General features: G+C 43.6%; 1 protein-coding gene across 4 annotated transcripts in view; it reads left to right on the top strand.

The window, feature by feature from the left end:
• vwa5b2 (von Willebrand factor A domain containing 5B2) overlaps nucleotides 1–24242 on the top strand; it is a 171596-nt gene that overhangs the window by 32708 nt on the left and 114646 nt on the right. For 2 of the 4 annotated variants that reach the window (XR_009506776.1, XR_009506775.1), the window contains exons 1-2: nucleotides 12194–13561; nucleotides 13656–13754. The exons of 1 other annotated variant lie outside the window; for it this stretch is intronic. The gene's annotated coding sequence lies outside the window, so the exon portion shown is untranslated. Of the gene's footprint in view, nucleotides 1–12193; nucleotides 13562–13655; nucleotides 13755–24242 lie in introns of those variants that run through there. One more of the 4 variants, XM_059944190.1, reaches the window with a different exon arrangement.

Raw genomic sequence — 24242 nt, 5'->3', positions numbered from 1 at the left:
TGAAAGACTGACGATATAGAAATCTGTGAATACACCAGCCAGTTGAACGGCGCAGGTCTTCAGTACTCGGTTAGGTACTCCAGCCTGGACTGGACACTTTCCTTGGATTCCCTCTCTTGAAGGTAGCCTGCACGTCAGCTTCAGATACTGAGACCAAAGGATCATTGGGAGACAAGGAATGTATGATCACTCCTCCCTGTTCTGGTGATCAAAGTGAACATAGAAGGCATTGAGCTCATCTGGAAGTGAAGCTCTGCTGTCCCGTGTCACAAGATTTATCTTGTAGGACGTTATGGCATTCAAACCCTGCCACAGCTATTGAGCATCCCTTGTTCAGATTCAGATTCAGTTTATTGTCATTTAGAAACCTCAAATGCAATGCAGTTAAAAATATGAGACAAGGTTCCTCCAGAATGATATCACAAAAGCACATGACAGAACAGACTACACCAGAAAATCCACGTAATGTTTGGCAATCCCCAATCCAGAGCCCGGAGAGGCTGCTGCATATTAATATCGCGCTACCGTCTAGCGCGTTCCCCGGAAAGGAGCTCCAAATCCACCAGGCAAAAACAAGACCAAAAACTAAAGCTACAAGGCCTGTACAAAACCACATAATTACAACATATAGTTACAACAGTGCAAACAATAGCATAATTGATAAAAAAACAGACCATGGGCACAGTGAAAATAGTCCAAGATGTTAAAGGACTGTAAGTTCAAAAGAAATTGTTGATTCCAGTCTGGTCCAAAATCTCCACTTTGCCTGAGAGATGGCTTTCCAGAGATCATACCTGCACCTCTTGTAGCACTCCTGATCTCCAGAGTTGAATGCCTCCGATCTGGCTCTCAACAGATTACAGAGCACTTCATTTTCTGTATAGCATAATCTGTCCTTCTCCTCCGCTACCATTACACTGCTGACCTTGTGATTATTTGCCAGCTGGTCGGCCTAGTGAGAGTCCGAGGCCAGACTCCTCATCTTTTTTTTACTCCAGTCGTTTGAAGGGTCTCGCCCTGAAACATTGACTGTACTCCTTTCCATAGAAGCTGCCTGGCCTGCTGAGTTCCTCTGGCATTCTGTGCATGCTGCTTGAATTCCCAGCACCTGCAGATTTTCTCTTGTTTGTGGCAAAGCGCTGATCTATGTCTGTGTGTCATGCTGTCATACACAGTAAATGATCACCAGCGTCTCCTTAATGAAGTAAATAATATGATTCTCCCAAGTGCCCACCCCCACCCCCCAGCCTCCCAGTGTGGAAAGCATATGCCCTGAGCTGGACCAGCACTGGACCAGTAACATCACTGGCGTCAAAAAAAGTGGTTGAAGGATTTCCATCCACTGAGCACCTTCTCCATCAATGACTCTTGCTCTTGCTCTAATCATTTTTCTGGAGGGTGGAGGTCTCACTGGTAATGTGCCCTCCCGGATCCGCACAAGGAATTGGAAATCATTGTCCCATAACAAAACAGGCTTCACAGAATCACACATCGGCTGCATGCCTTACCTTGCTGCTGAGTTGGTGGCAACTGGCTAAGAGAGATTATCACAACTCATGTGGGGGAAATATGAATAGGAGGTGTTTGAGTTTATGAAGTTTGCCAGTGTTTTTAAGGAACTATTACATGGCACATTCTCAACCAAAGGATTTTAGTGTATTAAAAGCCTGTGGCAATGTTAGTGAAATTTATATGATAGAATATAATAATCAATCTTGATCCCTATGTGGAATCCTGCCAGAGTGTTGTTAAACTGCCAGTATTATGTCATAGCATTGACTGCTTACCAGTATTAGCAAATTAACCCAAAATTTCCTGTCGGTGATAAAGTGACAGTAGTCATGACTGACCTTGAAGAAGGTTACCCACTCAGATCGCTGGGGCATGGATTTCCCATCCCTGATGTTAATTACATTTTGGCATCACTCTCGGAAATCTCTGGGAACTACCAACAGTGATGTTATCAAGTAGGCTGGGCAGCCAATCAAGCGGCAGAATATTTACAGATAGGAAATCCTGAAGTTTAAAAACACTCCATTTTTAACTGACTTTTAAAACACTTTATATAGAATGAAGGTTGAGAAAAAAAATATTGTGGTGGAAAAAGATTTCAGAAATAACATTAGCTCCATAGAACTGGAGCAGTAATTATGGCTTTATACAACATTAAAAGCTTGGTTACACCTCATCCAACAAGACTTAACCTTCGATCTGTGCAGTAAAGTTAGTGGGTAATAAATTGAAATAACTTTGAACGTGTGTGTGTGTGTGTGTGTGTGTGTGTGTGTGTGTGTGTGTGTGTGTGTGTGTGTGTGTGTGTGTGTGTGTGTGTGTGTGTGTTTGTAAGTAACAGTGTAACATTTTCCTATCATTTACAACCACAAAATCTGGCATCTTAAAAACATTAGTAAATCCTGCTGTGCAACATTTAGAAATGTTGCTTCTTATAAAATTTAGAAAATGTAAAAATATTCCAAACCATTTGGCTACATGACAAGGAGGAAGAAAAAATATTATCTATAAGAGTTAAGCTGAGAAATGGATGATGAATTTTGATGTGGTTCAAAGTCAAGGTAAACTTATCGATGTATATATGTTGCCATATACTACCATGAGATTCATTTTCTTGCAGGCATGTAAATGAATAAAATAGAATTAATGACAAATTATACATAAGCAAAGACTGACAAACAACCAGTGTGCTAAAGGCAAGTTATACAAATAAAGAAAAAGACTAAGAACATAATTTGTAGAGTCTGTTGGTTGTGGAATCAGTTCAGAGTTGAGGTGAGTGAAGCTATCCATGTCAGTTCAGGAGCCTGATAGTTGTAGGGTTCTAACTGTTCATGGATCTGCTTGTGTAGTACCTCCTGCACTAAGGTAGTAGCAAGAAGAAAGCATGACCTGGATAGTGGAGGTCCTTGATGATGGATTCTGTTTTCTTTTGGCAGCAATCCATACAAATGCATTAAACAATGGGGAGTGCTTTGCCTGTGATGGACTGGGCCGTATCTACTACTTTCTGTAAAAAGTGGTGGCCAGGTGTAAATGTAATCCTATGATCCTGTATTTCTCACCATTTCATGCTCTTTTGTCTGTAGTTTCATATTTCACCTGTCGGGAAATGTAGAGGAAGCTTGACCCAAATGCAGAGCAGTGGAGATGATTTAGTGGTGAGCATTAACTTTAATAATCAACAGCAAGATAACAATTCATGGGGGTCACAAAACAAGACAGACCAGATACGCAACACAAAGCAATAAGGTAACTGAATGCTAGGAGCAAGTGGTTGAGGCTGGGTGGTTCAATGAGTATACAAGAATTAGACCTGGGTTTAAATAGGCTGCAGGTGACGAGTTGGAAATGAATGGCAGGTGACTCCCGTTAGGTGGGTGGAGATGTGCAGTCCTGACAGGAACACCCCTCCCCCCATGGCCAGCTCCCGATGGCCCAGAATGACTCAGCTGGGTCTGTGGAACTCCTTAATGGGTAATAGATCCAAGATGTAAATGGATGGCACCTAAGACCTATCCTCTGGTCCATACTCTTTCCAGATGAGCTGGCACTGCATACCCTGTTTCAAAACTTCAATCCATCAACTGGAAAACTGCATACACCACCTTCCACCATCCTTGGTTCCGGAGATGCAGGCTCAGGTGGGTTGAAGGGTTCAAAGACCACAAGCTTGAGGCAGGGCACATGGAAGGTAGGTGTGATGCTGAGGAATGGTGGCAGCTGGACAAGGTAAGTGTCTGGATTAGTGCGATGGGTAATCTTATAAGGACTAACGAACTGGGGCGAGAGCTTGCATGGTGTCAGTGTGCAGGGGCAGATCTCTGTAGACAGCCAGAGATGGGCCCCAGGCCAGAGCAGTCTGGTTGGGTGCCAATGTCAGTAGGCACAGGTGGCAGCAAGGATGACTGTCCATGCCCTCTTCCAAGCAATCCAGCATTGATGGACCATGGCCCTGATGGTTGGGACCTCCACTACTGGCTCCTCAGCGGGGACCAATAGCGGTTGTTAACCATGAAGCTCTTCAAAGGGTGACACGCATGTGGGAGAGGAGGTGTGTAGATTGCAGTATGGCTCAACCAAGAGAAGGTACTTCTTCCATGTGGGAAGGTTAAAGGCAGTGAAACTTCTGATTGGCACTTTCTGACTGACAGTTAGTCTGTGGAATTATAGCCAGAGGACAGACTCACTGAGTTGCAAAGGAGGGAGCCAGTGGCTCTCCAGAAGTGGGAGACAAACTGTGGGCCTCAGTCTGACACAATATCCTGAGGGAAGCCACGTTAGAGAACCAGGTCTGTCACCTCAGCATCTGGTGGAAGCCTGGGGAGGGCAACAAAGTGGGTTGCCTTCGAGAACAGGTCCACCACTGTCTTGATCACCATGGCCCCACTGGAACCCGGGATGATGTGCAAGGTGATGTGGGACCATCAGCATCGAGGGACCAGCAGAGGCTGCAGGAGCCTGGAGGGTTGCAGGTTGGAGGAATTATAATGAGCACATCAAGGGCAGGCAGTACATCTGCTATCATGGTGGGCCACCAGAACCGTTGTCATAGAAAGTCCAGAGTTGGTCGTGTACTTAGATGTCTGGAGATGTTTGAGGAGCGGGCCCACTGGTAGCTGTTGGCAGGCATGCCAGCCAGAGTGGGCTCGCGCTGTAGAGCCTGATGAATTTGGTTCTCAAGGTCACAAAAAAATGGGACGAGAGTATGTGATGTTGGAATGATGGGCTGAGGGTCGATCTTCATTTCAGCTGGGTTGTACTGTTGAGACAGGGTATTTGCCTTAGTGTTCTTGGATCTGGGTCAGTAAGAGAGGGTGAAGTTGAAATGCTCGAAGAACAGGGTCCAGCGAGCCTGGTGTGGGTTAAACTGTATGGATATGAGGTTCTGGTGGTCAGTACAGATCAAGGAGGGCTAAGTGTTTCCCATCAGCCAATGTCTCCACTCCTTCAAGGCCAATTTAATGGTGAGTAGTGTAAGGTTGAACTTGCATGAACTGAAGGACATAGGTGTGCCTTCCCATCTGGTTCTTGCTGGGAGAGGATGGCCCCAGCACCCATCTCAGCTAGGTCTACCTCTACTGTGGAAGGTTCAGAGGGGTTTGGATGGTGGAGAATGGGAGCGGTGATGAAGCATCGTTTGAGCTTCATGGAAGTGTGGTCTGTGGTTATCCGGAGGTAGGTGATGTGGTGAGGGAGGTGAGAGGGGTGGCAATTTGGCTGTAGTGGTAGAAGTTGGAGAAGCCCAAGAAATGCTGTAGACATTTGAGGGATCACAGTCGGGGCCATTCACCAATGGTGCACACTCTCTCTGAATCCATGGTTATGCCTTGGGGTGAAAGGACATAACTAAGAAAGAAAATGACTAGTTTTAGAGGAGATCTGACAGACCTGGTCTGGGGAGGGGGGCAGTCCTTGACGAAGAAGAGGATATCCTTTAGGTAGATGAATACATGTGTAGCATGTCTCAGAGGATCTTGTTGATAAAAGCCTGGAAAATGGTTGGACTTAGAAAGTCCGAAAGGCATCATCAAGTAATCATGGTGGTCAGTGGGTATTATGACTGCTGTCTTCACTCATCCTCTGGCAGATGCAGATCAAGTTGTACATGCTCTGGAGATCCTGCTTGATAAAGATCTGGGCTCCATGGAGTGTTTCGAATGCACTACCCCTCAAGGGAAGAGGCTAGCGGTCCTTAATGGTGATTTTGTTGTGTCCATGGTATTCAATGCAGAGACGAAGTCCCTCATCTTTCTTTTTGACAAACAAGAATGCTGTACCAGCTGTAGACTGGGATGGTCGAATGAAGCCATGTTGTAGTGCTTTGGGCTCAGGAGGGGAGAGGGAGAAGAGAAGGCTGGGGAGTGTGAGTGGGTGAGTGAGGTGAGTTAACAACGCTTCTGAATTCCAGCTGCACTCTACCACAAGGGTCCTGAATTCCACAGTGTATCTAGCAGATGGAGTGAGCCTCGACACAGGTGAACGATTCAATCCGCAGCCCCCATTCCACATCCCGGAAAGTCAAGAACATGGAGCATCTAAGGAATTAATTGCAAGTGGTGGATTAATTGTCCCAGTTCTCAGTGGCTCAGATCAGAGCTCACCCACTCAAGAGGGAGATGATAAAGGCAACTTTGGCTTGGTCCAAAGAATAGAGATGGCTGGAGTTTGAGTTTGAGACACATTGGGACAAGAAGTTGTGGCTTTGGGTTAGGCATCCATCAAAACATTCAGGCACAAGAATCCAGGGCTCAAAAGGAGGAGGTTGAATGTTGTGGGATTGCTGCATTGAGACAGAGAGTTGGAAGATAGAGGCAAGCAGATGATCAATGACTTCTGGGTGATGTGCTCATGTCGACAGATAACTTCCTTTAGGTGAGCATACTCTACTGGGTTAATCAATGATTCACTTATCCTGTCAGAAAGTGAAGTGTAGAGGAGGCCTGACCCAAACACAGAGCAGCAGAGACGATTTAGTGAGGAGAGATAATGTTAATAATAAACGGCAAAATAACAAGCCTCGAGGGACCATGAAACAGGAGAGAACTAATACTTAACATGACAAGGCAACAAGGCAACAGAAGGCTTGGGGAAGCTGGTTGAGGCTAGTTGGTTTGATGAGTGGATAAGTGCCAGGTTTAAATAGGTTGCGGGTGATGAGTTTGAGCTGGGTGGAGACAGAGAGGAGCCTGCATTTGCAGACCTGACATTTCTCACAGTTTTCATTTGATTCCTTTACCTAATTGCCCTATTAATCCATCTGCCAGAAGGCATCTTTGGCTTATCACCATGCCAGTTCCGGTCTCATCCTTTCACTTTGTCCCATCTCTCCCTAACCCACCTTCTTTGCATCTTAAAAATGTGCTGTTTTCCTCCCCAGTGAAGGATCGTTGTCATTGAATAACTTTGTTTCTTTTCCAACAGCTGTGGCCTGACCTGCTGGGTGCTTCCAGCATCTTCAGTTTTAATTACAGATTTCCAGCATCTGCAGAGTTTAATTTTATTTGCTCTAAATGAGATCATCCACTTGATGAATTATTGGTGACATCAAGAAAGAGAGACAACATGTCACTTGATGGAATTGAAGCCAAACACTCAGGGTTGCTGATAGAAGCTAAAGAGCTGAACCTTGATTTTTTTTTTCTGCCAATGTTTATCACTCTTAGGCTTTGATAGAGGATAGGCAACAGAAGTCTATCAAAAGGGGATGGTGATCGAGAATGCTTCTGATGTGAGTTCTGAAAATAAGAGGCACTAATGGATGGAGGGCACGAATGCACATCAGAAGTGACTGAGCAGAGAAAGACCAACACTGACAGCAAGACGGTGCTATGCTAGGGTCGGGGCAGGAGGGTTCAGTGGCCAGTTGATGTGCAGATGGGGTGGAGGAATTTGAATGTTTTTTTTTTAATGAACGGGGAGGCGAGCAGACCATATGAACCACATAAGAGTTACCAGAACAGTGTGGTACAGACGCACAGCTGGTGAAGCTGCTATCCTTCAGCTCCTCTGATTTGACTTCAAAGTTCAAAAATCGAAGTACATATATATTAACATATGCTACCTTGAGATTCATTTTCTTGCAGACATTCACTGTAAAAAAGAAATGCAATAGAATTTTATGAAAAACTGCAAAAGCAGGTGAAGACTGATAAACAAACAATGTGTGAAAGACGACAAACTGTGCAAATACCAAATAATAAACTCAAAAGATCCTGCAGATGCTAGAAATCCAGAGCAAAATGGACACAAACTGGTCAGAGCCCTTTGAGTACTGTGCTCAGTTCTGGTCACCTCACTATAGGAAAGATGGGAAAACTGTAGAAAGGGTGTAGAGGAGATTTACAAGGATGTTGCCTGGATTGGGGAGCAAGCCTTATTTTTTTTTTGTAATTCAAATTTTTATTATTATTTATTCTTATTTTACAAAGCAGCACAGCATATCATAGAGCAGATACAGTACAGCATATTTACACAGCCATCCCATGACAGGAAAACATATAAAACTAAGAAACAGAAAAACAAACTTCTAATTTAAGTTTAAATTAACATATGACCAAAATTGATCCCAGTCATCTTGCACTTTTCCCTTTTCCTTATAAGAATAGGTTGAGTGAACTTGGCCTTTTCTCCTTGGAGCGAGGGAAGATGAGAGGTGTGTAAGATGATGAGAGGTATTGATTGTGTGGATAGTCAGAGGCCTTTTCCCAGAGCTGAAAGGCTAACATGAGAGTGCACAGTTTTAATGTGCTTGGAAGAAGGTACAGAGGAGATGTCAGGGGTAAGTTTTTTACGCAGAGAGAGGTGAGAGCGTGGAATGGACTGCCGGTGACGGTGGTGGAGGCGGATACAATAGGGTCTTTTAAAAGACTCCTGAATAGGTAAATGCAGCTTGGAAAAAGAGGGCTAGGTAATTTCTAAAGTAAGTACATGTTCAGCGCAGCATTGTGGGTCGTAGGTTCTCTATGTTTCTGTGTTTCTAAAATGCTGGAGGAACTCAGCAGGTCAGGCAGCATCTATGGAAATGAATAAACAATCGACATTTCTGGCCAAGACCCTTTATCAGTACTGGAAAGGAAGAGGGAAGAAGCCATAATGAGAAGATAGGGGGAGGGGGAGGAAGTCAAGCTAGAAGGTGATAGATGGAGCCAGGTGGAGAGGGGGATGAAATATGAAACTGGGGGGAGGAGGCGATGTTAAGATTCAAGATTGTTTAATGTCATTTCCTGTATGCAAGTGTAAGGGGAACTAAATAGTTGTTATTCCAGATCCAATGCAACACACAAAAAGATAAAGAACACAATAATAACTTTAAAAACAATCACAATAAATATAAATACATAAGATAGAGTATATACATAGATTGATTGATAAAGTGATGCTAGTTTGAACATAATTGACTGACAGGAAATAATAAAACAATGGTGGAGCCTTATTGCTTGGGGAAAGGAACAATGTTTGAGTCTGGTGGTCTTGGCATGGATGGGTGGACTTGGCAGGAGGGGACAAACACTCCATGAGCAGAGTGTGTGGAATCCTTCATGATGTTACTGGCCCTTTTCTGGCAACTTTTTGTATGTTCATTACGTCCTCAATGGCGGGGTGAGTAGGCTGGTGCCAGTGATGCTTTGGGCATTTTTCACTACCTGTGTATGCAATACAATTTGTTTTCTGTGCCGAGCAGTAAACAGCTCGCTGGGATGCTGTCTACTGTGCATCAATAGAATGACGTGAGTATGCAAAGTCCAGCTCTCTTCAGCCTCCTCACAAGGTAGAGGCGTTGGTAGCTTTCTTGACTGTGTAGGATGTGTTCCAGGACCATGAGAGGTTGTGTGAGATGTGTACTCAATATAACCATATAACAATTACAGCACGGAAACAGGCCATCTTGGCCCTTCTAGTCTGTGTCGAATGCTTACCCTCATGTAGTCCCACTGACCCACACTCAGCCCATAACCCTCCATTCCTTTCCTGTCCATATACCTATCCAATTTTACTTTAAATGACAATATCAAACCTGCCTCTACCACTTCTATTGGAAGCTCATTCCACACAGCTACCACTCTCTGAGTAAAGAAATTCCCTCTCGTGTTACCCTTAAACTTTTGCCCCCTAACTCTCAACTCATGTCCTCTTGTTTGAATCTCCCCTACTCTCAATGGAAAAAGCCTATCCACGTCAACTCTATCTATCCCCCTCATGATTTTAAATACCTCTATCAAGTCCCCCCTCAACCTTCTACACTCCAAAGAATAAAGACCTAACTTGTTTAACCTTTCCCTGTAACTTAGGTGCTGAAACCCAAGTAACATTCTAATAAATCTTCTCTGTACTCTCTCTATTTTGTTGATATCTTTCCTATAATTCGGTGACCAGAACTGTACACAATAAACTTCCATGAGTTTGAAACTGCTCACAGTTTTCACTGCCATGCTGCTGATGTAAAGAGGGGTGTGAGTGATGTGGGTTCTCCGGAAGTGGATAACCATTTCCTTTGTCTTATTCACATTAAGGAAGAGGTCACTTGCCTGTCACCAGGCCTCAAACTCTTCCATTTCCTCTTTGTAGGCCACCTTATTGTTGTTGGTGATGAGTCCCAACACTGTCCTGTCATCAGCAAACTTAACAATGTGATTGGGTGTTTGGCCATGCAATCATGTGTGAACAGACTGTATGCAATGGGCTCAGCACACTGCCCCGGGGCATCCGTGTTGAGGATGATGGGGAGGGGGGAGTGGTTGTGCATCCTGACTACCTGAGGTCTAATAAACTCCTCTCAGGGTTCCAGCCAGGTATAGGTATCGATAATAACCAACATTTCAATGACAAACTCTGATATCTTCTCGATGGCAGAATTTGTCATTGAAACATTGGTTATAATCGACACCAATACCCAGCTGGAAGCCCAAGAAGAGTTTATTTGTCATTTGTGCCAGAAGAGCACTAGATTCTTCATCTGAGGTCAGTTCATTATGAAGTCCAATACCCAGATGACAGTTGCTCAGACCAGGGAATAAGAGTTTGTTCCCTAATGTCTGTGACACAGTTGTGTTGAGTGCTGAACTGAAATCCAGAAACAGCATTCTGACATACAGTAAGTGGCCTTGTCTTCTAGGTGTGATAGGGGCTTGTGAATGGCAGAAGCCATGGTATCTGTTGTAGAGTGGTTCTGTCAGTAAGCATATTGATGATTGTCCAAGGAGCTTTTGAGATGTGCCATTGCCATCCATTCAAAGCACTTCATGATGACTGGCTTTGGTGCCGTTGGGCAATAGTCATTTAGTTCTGAAGGTGTAGGTTTCTTTGATACTTGGATAATGTGGATGACTTGAAGCATGTGGAGACAGTAGCTTGGATGAGTGAAGTGTTGAAGACATCCATGAAAATGGCAGTGAGATGCTGCGGGCTCTCCCTAAGTACTCAGCCTGAGATGTTTTCTGATCTGGCCACTGTAAGGGGTTGATCACCTGGGAGCGGGCCAGCATTGTGTTGCATGCCTCAAAGCATGCAAAAAGTTGTTTAGAGCATCAGGTAGGGAGATGTCACTGGTGCATTCGACACTGTTCTTCCTTGTCTAGTCTGTAACACCTTGATGCCCAACCACATACACAGGGAATCATTATTAGAAAGGTGTCCCTGGATTTTTTGTGCATATGTCGTCTTTGCCCTTTTGATGCCTATGATGAAGTTTTTTTCTGGCTGATCTGAGAGTTATTCTGGGCTTGAAGGCAGTGCCCTGGGCTTTAGTAGGGAGCACATGTTTGTGTTCAGACAGGGCTTCTGGTTAGGTCATGAGATGACTGTGCTTGAGATACCAACATCGTTTATACACTCACTGATGTAGCCAGTGACAGACTCCTTAAGATCTGTAATTTCTTCTTCTGTAGCATACTCCTTAAATATTTGCCAGTTGATCCATTCAAAACAACCCTGCAGCATAGAGATTGTCTCATAAGGCCATACTGTGATAGTCCTCTGGCTAGTTTCTAAATTTTCAGCAGCAGTCAGTATATTGGGATTAACATTATGCATATGTGGTCAGAGAGACATGATGAGGTTGTGGGACGGCTTTGTAAGTACCATGTCTGTCTGTATAAACGTGGTCCCTTAGCGGCCATGGTGATGAGTGGTGGAATTTGGCTAAAACGTCTTGCAGGTTAACATGATTGATGTTCCCTGCAATTATGATGAGACTGTTCAGATGCTGGAGAAGAAAGTGGATGGGAAATGAGGTGTTGGCTCTTCTAAATTGAGAGTGGCCTCCCATGACAGAAGGCCATGGACCAATATGTTGGAATGGGAATGGGGATAAGAATTGAAATGGTTGGCCATTCCGCTTTTTGTGGATGGAGCTGAGGTGGACAACAAAGCAGTCACCCAATCTATGCTGGGTCTCACCGATATAGAAGAAGACATAATGGGAATACCCGATACAGTAGATGACCCCAACAGATGCGTAAGTGAAATGTTGCCTCACCTGGAAGGAGTTTGGGGCCCTGAATGGAGGTGAGGGAGGAGGCAAATGGGGAGGTGTAGCACCTCTACCACTTGCAGGGTAAGTGCCACGAGGGAGATTAGTGAGGAGGGATGAATGGACAGGGGGAGTGATCCCTGCAGAAGGCAGAGGACCGGGGGGGGGGGGGTAGAATATAAAAATGTGCTTGGTTGTAGGGCCCCATTGAAGAAGGCGGAGGTTGTGGAGAAGGATGAGTTGGATGCAGAGGCTTATGGGATGGTAGGTGAGGACAAGAGGGACCATCACCCTGTTAAGATGACAGGAAGATAGGGTGAGCACGGATGTCTGGGAAATGGAGGAGACACGGGTGAGGGCAGCATCATTGGTGGAGGAAGGGAAACCCCACATTTTGGTGATGTGCCAACTCTACGCAACTTCTGAGAAAGTAAAGGCTCTGTTGTGCCCCCTTTGTGATGACGTTTATGTGCTAGTCACAGTGCAGATCCTGACCTCTGGGTTTTAGTCTTTGGGTTTGCTGTGATTGTGTGGGGTGTTCTAGTTTCTCCCACATACCAAAGATGTGTGAGCTGAACTCTGTAAAGTACCTTCGTGTGTAGGTGAATGAAAGTAGGGAGAATAAGGATTGGAGTTTGGCTTAGTGTAGACGGACGCTTGATGGTCAGTGTGGACACAATGGACCGGAGGGTCTGTTTCCTCACTCTGTGAAGGTGTAACTTGGACCAGTGCTGCCTAAGCCACCAGCCAGGGTTGAAGATTAATGGGCAGGGATCACAACAGGAAAACTGGATGAGGGAACATTGGGTTGAATCACTTGGGGGAAAAAGGAAGATTTGAAAAGCAGCAGAAACTGGAAGATTTTGATGAGGATTGTTGAGTGGTTTATTCCGGGGAATCTTGACAACCCCTGAGCAGGAACACTGACATTTACCTCTACGGACAAAAGTTTTAGTCCCTAGTGCAGTCCCCCCAGACCATCTATTGGCCTTCTGCTCCCTGGTGTTGAAGCAGCTACCAAGTACTGATCTGGAGTTAAAAGTTTATGACAGACTGGGGTTTGCCGGACCAGAAACAAAGTTGAATTAATAGTGGGAGTGACTAAGACGGGTCGGCAAGTCGGTGGTGGGAGTTTCCGGAGCAGATGAGATAAATTGTTTTCCCACGGGGAGAAAGGGAAGAAGAGAGGGAAGGCAGATTAGGGAAATGTTTGTGGTGGGTAGGCGAAGGGTAGTTGCAGTGAGGATGGTCTTGCTGTGTGCCACCAGCCGAAAGCCCTTTGCTTGTGTTTACTCGCCCTGCAATAATAGGGTGTCGCTTTAAAGCCAGCGGTGTTTATAGGCAGTCCGTCTCCTACTCGTGCGCCGATCCGAAGAGAGAGACCAAGCTCTCTGCTCCCGGAATCCTGGGAGACGTCCTTGAAATGGGCGCAGACTGCCCCCAAATGTGCGCGACAGAGGCTGTGAGCCAGAGGGAGGGCGGCGGATGCAGGATCGCAACAGGAGCAGCGTCCTGTACACTCCCCGGGAACAGCAACTCTTGGCGAAGGCAGTAACAGCAGAGGCGTTCAACAGTCAGGTAAACGGCGACCTCCGGACGCATTGGGACATCTTTGCAATCGGTCGCAGGACTGATGGGTTTTTGTATAACTTTTCCCCTTAAAACGTTGCAGGTGGAAAAGTGCGGCAGGAATAACGGGAGGCTTGAGTTGGAACATAGAACGTTACTGCTTAACTGATTTGATCTGTTTCCCCTGTGATCGCAAATCAGGGTAAAGAAAGCATTCTCTCATTAAAGGACAATGTATTAAGAATTGTTATTTTAATAAAAAATCATTCTGTTAAGTGACTTTGAAGCCCAACCCCTCCAGTCGCTTAGACGGTCTTTCTTTTTAAGTGTTTATCTATCACTCCTTTATTTGAAATGTTTGACACTTTAAAGAGTATTTTATTTATTAGCCCCGGTTCTCCTTGCTAAAGATGTAGGGTGTTGATTTCGTTACCTCCGGACAAATAAAACATTTATGAGCTCCTTTCAGCTGTGGAGTTTTATAATGATTCGAGCAACGTCTGTTCACAGCCCAACAATGTTTCCGTTCGTAATTCCAGCCGTTTCGGAGTCTGGGGTCGGAACTCGTAACATTTCTCAATTCAGCACCGAACCAACATTATTCGCTTCTCTTTGCAATAAATAACTTTTACATGTGTCGTACTTTAAAGAGAAACAATTTGTTGATCAGATATTTTCATGAGAAACGCTTCCAATGAATATACTTGAAGAAGGGGGCGGCCTTTATGTCACAATAAAGCGATTTTCTAATTGTTAGCTGCATCCTTCGGAGTATTAAGTAAATTGATCTCCCGACCTTTGCGGGATATATAATTTTCTTTAGCTCTTAACACAGCCTAACTCGTTTATATAATGGTTTGACTTCTAAACAAATGCTTTGTTTCTGATGACCAATACCATACATATTATCATTGTAGAGAACGATTTATTCCGAAAAATTTGACGACAATTTTACGTTTAGATAACATAAAACATTTTAGCCGGACATGTACAAAATATAATGTAACTTTTTATTGAATCAAGTTTTCTATTTGCATTCAGAGTGGCCGCATTTCTGAATGCAACATCAAACGTTACGACTCCGCTTCCTGTCCTTTCCAGCTCTCTCCCTCCCATTTCCTGCAGTCTCTGGTGAAGTGAATTTTGTTTTATGGGCAGCGTACGCTCTTTGGTCGCACAATGACCATTTTTCATCTCTGAGCCCACATAGTAAATCATCCCAGCACTTGCGGTTGGCACCCACTGACTGTTAATCTGCTCGTTTTTGCTTCTCTTTGCAAATTCCTTGTAAATTCGATCGTAGTCCGGCAGCATCTCGTTCACTCCTCATTCAACACCCCTATTTCCTCTCCATTAGCCCTCTTCCTTGATGATCATCTTTCCTTTCACCCCCCCCCCCATCTCTAAGGTTGCCTTCAGCAGGGGGTACAACCCTTCCCAGTACTCTGAGTGCTTGTTCTCCATTTATTTAATGGAGACCCGCTAAATGGGGGGTTGCTTAACGTGTTGGGGGAAGGTTATACTGTTGATGGGACCAGATTCAGGTTTGTGCTCAAAAGCTGCTTCAGGAAATGCGATGCCCCCATTTGACTTTAGGGAATCTGCTGTCCATGCCCCCTCAAAGTGGAGGTGAAGAAACTCAGGAGGGCACTGCGAACCTCAAGTCCATGCAGGAGCCCTAGATAAAGTGCACCACTTCACAAACCGGGCCCCTGCTTGTCTCAGCGGGCACCTGCTGATCGATCTGTGGTAGACTACAGATCCCATATTGGCCTTGCCGGTCACCTCGGAATCCACAGAAATACAGCAGAAGACATCATCCTTGATCCAAGGGGCTGCTGAAGGAGATTCTGCTCTCTAAGGATATTTACCTGGGTGCCAATTTACCTAACACCCATAGTAGATGGCTCGATGTTGATAAACACATAGCAGTATAATTTTCTGAGGGAAAATATTCTTCTTATTGCAGCCAAGTAAAGATCTGGCAAGAAATCATAAATTAAAGACAGTACAATACAAGGACATGGACATGTCAGTTAAAGCTTCCTAAATACAATTGGCAATGACAGAAACTGATAAAAAAAGATATTTGTCAGCACTTTTCTTCACTCTACAAATTTAAATGTTTCCTGTATTTTCTAGTTGCATGGTATTTTATTAACGTATTTATGGTAGTAATTTGTCTTATGTGCTGTCTGTGATATATGCTTTGTGGGAGCTCCTTGGTACAGAGGAACATTGTTTCGTTTGGTCGTACACATGTAGTCAGATGACAATAAACTTGAACTTAAATTGCTAGGAGGGAGATCAGTGAGGAGGAACATGTGGACAAGGCAGCTGTGCAGAGAGTGATCCCAGTTGCATTTTTCTGTCCAATATCCACAGTATTTCATTTGGAACCCAAGGATTTTAAGAAGTACTGCATCTCTGTTTTTAGTATTGTTGCATCATCCTGTGAGTCTCCCAGAATTTTTGTATCGTCATTAAATAGAACTTCTTTCCATACTGTTAGTTGGGTTTGTCATGTCTGAATATAGTCTGACAGTAGCAATTTTTAATCACTATGAATGTTAACACTGTCCTTGGCTTCTTTAAAAATTTATATTGTAGATAATATGTGCCAAAATGTACATAAAGCTTTTATGCCCATATTTTGAATTACATGGATATTATGTCCTTTTAATTCATGATATGGACATTTATTCTCTTCCCCAATTGCTCTTGGAAACACCGTAGCAAGTGGCCTTCTTGAACCAGTGCTGTCTTGTGAGGGTACTTTCAATGTGTTAGTAGTAAAGGGGTTCCATGATTTAGTCCCAGTAGGTTCACGTAAGGAAATACAGATGCACTTCCAGATAAGTTTTGTATTTGACTCCAAGTAAAACTTGCAGATGGTTGTGTCACATCTGTTCTTGCTACTCTTGTCTTTTTTGCAGGTCGCAGACTTTGGAAAGCTCCTGCTAGTCATGTTTCCCCGAGTTTAAATATGAAATAATTGCAAAATGTTATTGAGTCTATTTTAAAAAAATGAGAAAAGAATGTCCACAAGCTGCTGTGATCCTGAACTTAAAATCTATCATGAAACACATTTATCCCTCCCCCCATCCTCTGCTTTCCACAGACAACGCTCTCCGCATGACTGCCTTGTCTACCTGTTCCTCTCCTCCGATCTCCACCGATCTTGAACTTAAGTTCAAGTTGAAGTATACCGTCATCTGACTGTATGTATATACAACCAAACGAAACAATGTTCCTCTGTACCATGGAGTTCCCACAGAACATATATCACGGACAGCACATAAAACAAAATATGACCATAAATGCTAATAAAATACAATTCAAAATGCATATAGTGTGCAGCACAAGTAAACAGTCAACAGCTCACTGTCTCAGTGACGAGAGCTCGGTGGTGCCAGGGTATTCATTAGTCTCGCAGCCTGATGGAAGAAGCTGTTACCCAGTCTGGCTGTCCTAGTCCTGATTCTCAGGTACCTCTTTCCTGACAGTAATGGGTCAGAAAGATTGTGGGATGGGCGGTGGGAATCCTGAACAATGCTTCTGGCCCTTGATCTACAATGCTCCCAGTAAATGTCACAAATGAGGGGAGGGAGACCCCGGAGATCCCCTCAGTAGTATTTGCAATCCTGTTTTCCTGATAGTAGAAATCACTTTTTACTCTCTGCAAGCAAAACACCTACCCCGTCACCACCATCCTGGGCACCAAACTGTCCTTCCAGGTAAGGAAGCACTCTACTTGCAGGCCTTTCAGGGTTATCTATTGTATCCGATGCTTTTGGTGCAGCCACCTCTAAATTTGTGAAACCTCATGTACAGTGGGTGATTGCTTCATCAAGCACCTTCACTCCATCAGCTGCAATAGGTGTGCTGTCCCAGAAGCCATTCATTTTGACTCTACTTTCCATTCCTATAGCCATATGTTGGTCCATGGCCTCCTCTACTGCCAAAATGAGGCCATTCTCAGGTTGCAGGAGCAACACCTCATATTCCACCTGGACAATCTCCAACATGAGCAGCAACTTCTCCAAGTTCAGCTAATTTCTCCCCCCCACCTTTTCCATCCCCCATTCTTTTTTTCCCTCTTACCACTATTCTTCTTTTCACTTGCCCATCAACTCCTTCTGGTGCCCCTCTTCCTTCCCTTTCTCACATGGTCTGCTGTCCTCTTCTATCAGATTAATTCATCTACCTCTTCCACTCTTCACCTTTATCTATCTATTTATTTATTTTTGAGATAAACACCTCCCAGCTTCTCACTCATCCCCTTCTCCCACCCACTCACTCACCTCCCCCTTCACCTGGTTTTACCTATCATTTGCCAGTTTGTAGTCCTTCCCCTCTTTGCATCTTATTCTGGCTTCATTCCCTTCCTTTCCAGGCCTGATGAAGGGCCTTGGCTTGAAATGCTGACTCTTTATTCCCCTCCATAGATACCTCATCTGCTGAGTTCCTCCAGAAGACTTTCCCTGGATTCCTAATAACTGCACAATCCCTTGTGCTTATGATCTAAATAGTTTCTTAAGGACCCTCTTAGAGCCAATGATTAATGCCTGATTATACTCAGTGTTAAATCTAAAAACTGACAACTTTTATTCAGGAGTTCATTAAAAAAATAAAAAGTTTCAGTGAGCAATAAGCTAAAAATTAAAATTATCTATTAATGCTGGGATATCATGTAATTATGTTTGAAGTATACTGCTGTATTATAAAAAACATGATCATTTAAGGCATCAATTTTCCAGATGAAAAAGTGAACTCTCTTCACTCTACCCAGCAGTCAAGATGGCACCAGCGAATGATTCCTCGGGGGACATCTTTCAGATAGCAAATCTTTCCAACACTTTCACTTTTTCTACACCTTTCACATGTTCTTTTTGTCTTGTTTATGTTACGGAAACTGTTAGACCCTGTGATGGACAGCTTGAATCTGGGTCAAAGGATACATCACTGTGCTCTGTCTGGAGAGCTGCCTAGTTGAGATCGGAGATGGTGGGGGGGGGGGGGCGCAAAATGTTCGAGAACACAAGCTGACTTGTGGTAAAGATCAGAGATGAGGCTTGGGGTCATGAATGGCTCTATCTCAAAGCACAGAGGGAGATGGAGAGGGTCACTGATGGCTCCCAACAGAGATAGTCAGCAGCTGTATTTGTGTGTTCGACACTGGATCAGCGCATTTGGCCCCATCTCAGTGCAATTGATCTGGTTCGTTGTGGTTTGGACCCGAGTCAGCGCTCACTCTTTACAGAAGGACTGAGTTCGTGCAGCTGCTTTCCTTGTATACAGGCGAAAAAGTGTTTCCCATATTTTGAGATTTATGTGATTATTGGACAGAATTTTATACTGGTTTCCTTCAGTTTTTTGGTGTTTTCTTTCTTGTGGACGATTGGTGGGTGGGAGATCTGTTAGTTTTTTTGTAAGTGGGGGGCTGTTCTTTTCTATGAGTGAGGGGATCGGGTTTGTTATGTGTAGGGGGTTCTTGTGTAGACTATTATTGTTGCTGTTTTTTGCTGCGGGCAAGGGGGGATTTTGGGGTCTGTGAGCTTTGTTTCTTTTCTTTTTATGTTGGTTGGAGGGGAGGGAAGTTGATTTCTTTCATCAACACTCATCGTCTTTCTGTATTCAATGGCTATTTGGAGTAGACAAGTATCAGAATTATATTACACATACACTCTTTGACAATAAAATAATCCTTTGAACATTTAGAACTTTTTTCAGAGGAGCATTTCCATGATTCTTGGGCGATATTTTTCCCAAGTTAGCCAGTTTTGATTACAGCTCAGTGCCAGCTAATTTATAATTAAACAAAAAAATGTTTTGAGCTCAGGTCTCAGAAAAATTCATCCGGCAATTTTGGAAATAACTAAGAACATAAAAAGTCTTATTGTCATTGTTATAAGTAGATCTGAACCAACATTTGAGAGTGAATTCTCTAAACATATTTGCTAATAGTCTTTACATTTGACTTAACATTATTATAACAGATCAAGATCCATAGTCAGAGGAGTAGTCACAAAATTTTAAAATCGAACAAAAGGCAACTATAAAGCTATAAAGGGAAAAGATGAAATATGAGGGCAAACTAGCTAATAATATAAAGCAGGATACCAGAAGTTTTTTTCAGTTATATAAAGAGTAAAAGGGAGGTGAGAGTTGATAGTGGACCACTGGAAAATGATGCTGGCAAGGGAATTATAAGACCATAAGCTATAGGAGCAGAAGCAGGCCATTCGGCCCATTGAGTGCTCTGTCATTCAATCATAGGCTGATCCAATTCTTCCAGTCATCCCCACTCCCCTGCTTTCACCCCATACCCTTTGATGCCCTGGCTAATCAAGAGCCTATCTATCTCTGTCTTAAATACACCCAATGATTTGGCCTCCACAGCTGTTCGTGGCAACAGATTCCACAGATTTACCATCGTCTGACTAAAGTAATTTCTCCACATCTCAGTTCTAAAAGGACATCCTTCAATCCTGAAGTTGTGCCCTCTTGTCCTAGAATCCCCTACCATGGGAAATAACTTTGCCATATCTAATCTATTCAGGCCTTCTAACATTTGGAATGTTTCTATGAGATCCCCCCTCATTCTCCTGAACTCCAGGGAATACAGCCGAGGGGCTGCCAGACTTTCCTCATATGGTAAGCCTTTCATTCCTGGAAACATTCTCGTGAATCTTCTCTGAGCCCTCTCCAATGTCAGTATATCCTTTCTAAAATAAGGAGCTCAAAACTGCAAACAATACTCCAAGTATAGTTTCACGAGTGCCTTATAGAGCTTCAACATCACATCCCTGCTTTTATATTCTATACCTCTAGAAATAAATGCCAACATTGCATTCCCCTTCTTCACAACCAACTCAACCTGGAAGTTAACCTTTAGGGTATCTTGCACAAGGACTCCCAAGTCCCTTTGCATCTCTGCAGTTTGAATTCTCTCCCCATCTAAATAATAGTCAGTCTGTTTATTTCTTCCACCAAACTGCATGACCATACACTTTCCAGCATGTATTTCATTTGTCGCTTCTTTACCCATTCTTCTAAACTATTTAAGTCTCTCTGCAGGCTCTCTGTTTCCTCAACACTACCCACTCCTTCACCTGTCTTTGTATCATCGGCAAATTTAGCCACAAATCCATTAATGCCATAGTCCAAATCATTGACATACATCATAAAAAGCAGCAGTCCTAACACCAACCCTTGTGGAACTCCATTGGTAACTGGCAGCCAACCAGAATAGGATCCCATTATTCCCACTGTCTGTTTTCTGTCAACCAGCCAATGCTCCACCCATGCTAGTAAATTTCTTGTAATTCCATGGGCTCTTATCTTGCTGAGCAGCCTCCTGTGTGGTACTTGTCAAAGGCCTTTCTGAAAATCCAAGTCACCACGTCTACTGTATCTCCTTTGTCTACCGTGCATGCAGTTTCCTCAAAAAATTGCAGTAGGTTAGTCAGGCAGGATTTTCCTTTCAGGAAACCATGCTGGCTTTGGCCTATCTTGTCATTTGCCTCCAGGTACTCAGTAATCTCATCCTTAACAATCGATTCCAACAACTTCCCAACCACTGATGTCAGGCTAACAGGTCGATAGTTTCCTTTCTGCTGCCTCCCACCCTTCTAAAATAGCAGATTAACATTTTCAATTTTTCAGTCATTTGGTACAATGCAAGAATCTACTGATTCTTGAAAGATCATTGTTAATGCCTCCGCAATCTCTCCAGCTACTCCTTCAAAACCTGAGGGTGCATTCCAACAGATCCAGGAGGTGGGGGACAAAGAAATGGCAGATGAAATTAATGGGTACTTTACATCTGTCTTCACTGCGAAAGACACTAGCAGTGTGCCAGAGGTCCATGCATGTCAGGGAGCAGGAGTGAGTACTATTGCCATTACAAAGGAAGAAGTGTTAGGCAAACTCAAACGTTCTAAGATGGATAAATCATGTGGTTCAGATTTTCTATATCCCAGAGTCCTGAGAGAGGTTGCTGAAGAGATAACAGATGCATTGATTATGTTCTTTCAAGAATCACTTGATTCTGGCATGGTCCTGGAGGACTGGAAGATTGAAAAAGTCACTCCACTCCTTAAGAAGGGAAGAAGGCAAAAAAAGGAAATTATAGGGCAGTTAGCCTAACCTCAGTGGTTGGGAAAGTGTTGGAGTCTATTTTTAAGGATGAGTTTTTGAGGTACTAGGAGACTAATGATAAAATAAGTCGAAGTCAGCATGGTTTCTCTTAAGGGAAATCTTGTCTGACAAACCTGTTGGAATTCTTCGAGGAAGTAACAAGCAGGCTGGACAGAGGAGAGGCAGTGGATGTCATTTACTTGGATTTTCAGAAGGCATTTGATAAGGTGCCGCACATGAGGCTACTGAACAAGATAAAATCCAATGGTGTCCAATGGCGTGGATAGAGGAATGTCTGACAGGCAGGAGGCAGTGAGTGGGAGTAAAGGGGGCCTTTTCTGGTTGGCTGCCAGTGACTAGTGGTGTTCCTCAGGGTCAGTATTGGGACCGCTACTTCTCACATTATTTTTCAATCATTTGGATAATGGAATTGATGGCTGTGTGACAAAGTTTGTGGATGATACAAAGATTGGTGAAGGGGTTGGTATTGCTGAGGAAGCAAGCAATTGCAGCAGGACTTAGACAAATTGGACGAAAGGGCAAAAACGTGGCAGATGGAATACAATGTTGGGAAATGTATGATAATGCATTTTGGTAGAAAGAAAAATAGTGCAGACTATTATTTAAATGGGAAGAAGTTTCAAACATCAGAGGTGCAGAGGGACTTAGTCCTTGTGCAAGCCTCCCAGGAGGTTAATTTACAGGTTGAGCATGTAGTAAAGAAGGCAAATGCAATGTTGGCATTTATTTCAAGGGGAATAGAAGATAAAAGCAAGGAGATAATGCTGAGCTTTTTTAAGACACAAGTCAAACCACACTTGGAGTATTGTCAACAGTTTTGGACCCCATATCTCAGAAAGGATGCGTTGTCATTGGTCCAGAGGAGGTTTATGAGGCTGATTCCGGGAATGCAAGGTTTAACATATGAGAAGCATTTGGCAGCTTTGGGCCTGTACTCACTGGAATTTAGAAGAATGCATGGGGATCTCATTGAAACCTACAGAATGTTCAAAGGACTAGATAGGGTGGAAGTGAAGAAGATGTTTCTTATGGTGAGTGTATGCAGAACTAGAGGGCACAGCCTCAAAATAGAGGGGCGACCTTTTAGAACGGAGGTAAGGAGGAATTTTTTTAGCCAGGGGGTAGTAAATCTGAGGAATGCTCTGCCACAGATTATAGTGGAGGCTAAGTCCATGTGGATATTTAAGGTGGAAGTTGATTGTTTACAATCGGTCAGGGCAATTAAAAAATCATAAGGAGCAAAAAGGTGAAATTTCAAGGTTAACTAGCCAAGAGCATCAAAGAGGATACTGAAGTACTTTTTTCCAGATATATAAAGAGTAAAAGAGAGTCGAGAAGATTTTGGACCACTGAAAGATGGCGCTGGGGAGGTAGTATTGGGGATCAATATAATGGTGGACAAAATGAATACATTTTTTGTACCAGGCTTCTCCGTGGAAGACACTAGTAGTATGTTGGAAGTTCTAGAATGTCAGGGGAAGTGGGTGCAGTTGCTATTGCTAGGGAGAAGGTGCTTGGGAAGCTGAAAGGTCTGGAAGTAGATAAGTCACCTGAATCAGATGGTCTACACCCGATGGTTTTGAAAGAGGTCACTGTAGAGATTGTGGAAGCATTTGTAATAACCCTTCAGGGGTCACGAGATTCTGGCATAGTTCCAGAAGACTGAAAAATTGTACATGTCACTCCACTCTTCAAGGAGGCATGGAGGCAGAAGAAAGGAAGTTATATACCTGTCAGCCTGACCTCAGTGGTTGGAAAAAGATGTTGGAAGTCGATTCTTAAGAATGAGATTTCAGATAGTTGGAGGTACATGATAAAACAGGCCAAAGTTGGTTTCCTTAGGGGAAAAATATTGCTTGACAAATCCATTGGAATTCTTTGAGGAAATAACAAGCACGATTCTTGATTAGTCTGGGCATGAAAGGGTTACAGGGCAAAAGCAGGAGAATGGGGTTGAGAGCGGAATGGATCAACAATGTTCAAATGGCAGAGTAGACACGATGGACAGAATAGCTTAATTCTGCTCCAATGTCTTATGGTTATGGTGTAAAATAATAATTTGTAAATCCATGTGTAGCCCCCATAATTATTCAAGCTTAGCCTGTGCAGTGCATTTTATCATGAAGTACGTCACTTTCATAACTTGCTCATGGTGGAATCTGATAGATGCTTTTGGTGGTCACTAAGACAGCAAAGAGTGCAAAGATTCAGTTAAATTTGGCAGTCAGTAAAACTCTTGGCGAAATAAACTTTATAACTTGACCCCTAAGAAGGCTACATTTTTGGTGTAATCTGCCAGCTCTTAAGACCCTGAGAGGGTTGTATCCTGAGCATGGACATTTGCTCAGCTGGGTCTGGAAATACGACCATGCTCCAATTAGTGGTGCTGCTGATTTTCCAGAGGCTTGGAAAGTGAAGCCCTTTAATTCGAGCATGTTCAGTGATTTGCCCACCTGCCGTCCCCGCACCAATGCGATTTGAGATTTTCAATTTCATTTGAACAAAGGAAAAAGAGTATGTACAGCAA

This window comes from Hypanus sabinus, chromosome 2, assembly GCF_030144855.1.
Source record: "Hypanus sabinus isolate sHypSab1 chromosome 2, sHypSab1.hap1, whole genome shotgun sequence".
Taxonomy (NCBI): Eukaryota; Metazoa; Chordata; class Chondrichthyes; order Myliobatiformes; family Dasyatidae; genus Hypanus; species Hypanus sabinus.
This window is presented reverse-complemented; position numbering and strand designations above follow the sequence as displayed.